At 39.7% G+C, this 3,287-nt stretch overlaps 1 pseudogene; it reads left to right on the forward strand.

Annotated features, from left to right (window-relative positions):
- The first annotated feature begins 2,132 nt into the window (after positions 1 to 2,132).
- Positions 2,133 to 2,813, forward strand: LOC149204955 (receptor-like kinase TMK3 pseudogene; annotated as a pseudogene).
- Positions 2,814 to 3,287: the final 474 nt, after the last annotated feature.

Raw genomic sequence — 3,287 nt, forward strand, 5'->3', positions numbered from 1 at the left:
CCTAAGGTCACAACCCATGCAACAATAGAGCAATGGAACCACAGTCAAAGTTTGGAGTGGGGGGCAGCCCTTAGGGTGTGGAGTGGGGGGGGGGGGGGGGGGCAGCCCCGGGCTAATGCGCCACACATGACCATGGGTGGGAGTGTATTAGATGGGGCGGAGAATAAGGTGTAGCCCTCAGTCATATGTTGCATCATATAACCTTGGCGGAGAAGTGGAGGGGGCCAGCACCTAGGCTCACGCAACGAGGGCCAACCCCAGGGCACATGCACCCTAATATGACCACAACCTCATTTTTATGGGTGTGCACTATATTTGGCACCAGGCCCAGTTTTATGTGTGCCAATGTGACCACGATGCATTTCATTGGGGGTCGATAGACGGGGGCGGGCGGTTAGCCCCAACCCCTGGGCACGTGCTCCCATACGACCACAATTTTTGGAAAATGGGGGTTATTGGACATTTAAAGTGTCTGACAATTTAACTCTAGGGGCGTGATTATAGGCCATATTTGCGCGTCAATTCCAGTTTTGGGGTGAATTGTAAGAGGGTTAGTTGTGGAAAATTGGTAAAAACTTGGAAGAAGCATAACTTTCTCAATTTTTTGCCAAATGAGGTGCATAAAGAGCCCAAATGGGGGTTTTTGATAGTTCTGGATCCATTGGAGACATTTGTTTTACATTTTGAGCATTGTAAATCCATGAAAACATAATTTTGAGTACTTAATAAAAGAGGCCTTGCATTGGAAGATGGACCTAGAGATGTAGCCCATGAGAGGGGTGAAATCCTTTATCATGTTTGTTTTTGTTTTTGTTTTTGTTTTGTTTTGTTTTTTTTTGTTTCTTTGTTTTTTTGTTTTTTTTTTCCCGGTGGTTCATGGTTACCCTTGGTCATTGGGTAGCTGCTACATCCATAGTAATTCTGGGCAGATCGACCTCGAAGGGGGATCACATCCCCTCGGCCTATGTACTGACCTGACCCCAAGGGCTTTTGGGTTGAATTGACCTTGTGACCTCTCGTATGGCGAGGCACTGCTTTGACCAGTTGAGCTAACCCTTGGGGCTATTTATCATGTTTGTTGTTATGTGTTTTTGATATGGTATTTTGTCTCTATTTTGGATGTTAACTAAGTTTAAAAATCATTACTTTATGTGTTTTGTAACTTGATCCATTACCCAAAATACATAATATTTTCACTTGCAATTTGTTCATCACCTTCAAGTTTCCATTATAGATCATCCCTCTAGGGCATCCTCGTAGGTGCTATTTGGTTGGGATTGGAAGACATATCGATATATGGTGATGTGAAGGAGGTTATTGACTAGGCAAAGGACTTTACTCTTTTTCACCCTTCTAATCTATCCAATTGGATGAGGATAATCTGGCTACTGGTTCACTCCTTTCAACACATTGAACTTGGACACATCTACCAAGAACATAATCAAATTGCTGACCTCCTTTCAAAAAGAGAAATATCACAAGAACCTGGTAAAATCCAATTTGCTGCCTTTGAACAAGGATCAGTAGTAAATGTTGGTTTTTTCAATCACTAGTAGGCCTTCTTCATCTCTCATGGGCCTTTTACATTCTCTAGTAAACACTGATTTTATTTAAATCGCTTGAAGTATGGACCATTTTGTCTTTTTGAATAAATCTCTAGTATGAATTTTTGTACTTAGTCATAGTAAGTTGTCATGCTACTCAAATAGCATAATGTAATTTTTGTAAGGATAATAAGACATTACCTATTCAAAAATCGAAAAAGATGAACACAGTGATAATATGTATGTAATAGACTAGAAAGATGAGAGTCCAGATAGAAGCAAACAGTTCTATAACTGAAGTATGTACTCTCTTTTTATTTATATTAATGAAAGGATAACGTTTTTTTCTTTTGAAAAAATAAAAATAGGGGTTAATACTCAAGGAAATTAGTTTATCAATATCATTCTCCCTCCTATTTTTCCCCTTCTGGTAATGGTGGCAATAATAGATCTGGATCTCCATTTGGGGTTGTTGATATTGCAAGGACTTCCAAAAGAAAAGGCATCAGGTATGATTGTTGGGATTGTCGTTGGTTGTGTTGTTTTTGTGATCTTTGCAGTGCTACAATTATATTTTACTTGAAGAGGATGAAACCCAAATTCTCAAAGCTATCGTCACATCCCCAAGAAGCTCTGTTGGTTTCAATAAATGAAGCAGGGAGTGGTGAATTTGGTAGTAACTTGGTTGGTTCTCATGGGAACGTCATTTATCCTTTATGGGTTCCTGAAAAGGCCACCGATAATTTTAGCCTCGCAAAGATGTTGGGAAAAGGAGGGTCTAGATCTCTTTATGAAGGGAAGCTTGAGGATGATTCGATGATTGCAGTGAAGAGAATGGATCCTGAGCTTGTGAGTAGCAAAGGACTGCAAGAGTTTCAGGCAAAGATCAACATACTGGGAAAGGTCTATGATCAAAATCTTATTTCACTCCTTGGGTATTGCACTGAGAACAATGAAAGGATTCTCGTATATGAATTTATGCCTCCGGGCATGCTAAGCCAACACCTTTTCCATTGGGAGCATAATGGGCTCAAGCCTCTCAATTTGATCAATTGCCTGCTTATTACTTTGGATGTAATTCATGGGATGCAATACTTACACAACCTGGCTTGCAAAATTATCATTCGCAAGGATTTAAAGCCTTCAAATATTCTTCTGAATGATAGGTTGCGAGAAAAATTCTATGATTTTGGCCTTGTAAAGCTTGCTACTGAGGATAAAACATCTGTGGAAACAAGAGTGCGTAGCACATTTGGAATGATACAATAGAAGTGGTGGAGAGAGCGAGGGATACTAGGTCAAGATAAGAATCCTCCTCTAGGTGGAACGATGGGAATGATGCAAAAGGAGGAGATAAGGAGTTTGAGGTGGAGGTGGAGGCAGATTCCTCCTCTTCCTCTTCCTCTTCCTCATATAATCTTTGGTGCAATGGGGATGAAGATGGGGTTATGGAATAACATAGGCTAATCAGAATAGAGCCCATATTGGTATCATGTCTAAGCAATGTAGGTAACCAATGCCCATAAATTCAATTCTAAGGTAATCTACTCACGTAGACCTCCTTTATCTTGATTTTCTCTTTCACACTATTATAAAAAAAATTCATTTTTAGTTCACAAAAATTTCTTTCTTTCATCAAAAATAAAATTATCTTATGGGATGCAAATCAGAATTTCATAGACATACTCTTCTTCCTTCTCTTTTTGGAATGCCATCCATGATTTTCAAGTGAAATACACACTT

The sequence above is a fragment of the Pinus tabuliformis genome, chromosome 1_2 (assembly GCF_031772625.1).
Source record: "Pinus tabuliformis cultivar Carrire ecotype Pingquan chromosome 1_2, CPIR1, whole genome shotgun sequence".
NCBI lineage: Eukaryota > Viridiplantae > Streptophyta > Pinopsida > Pinales > Pinaceae > Pinus > Pinus tabuliformis.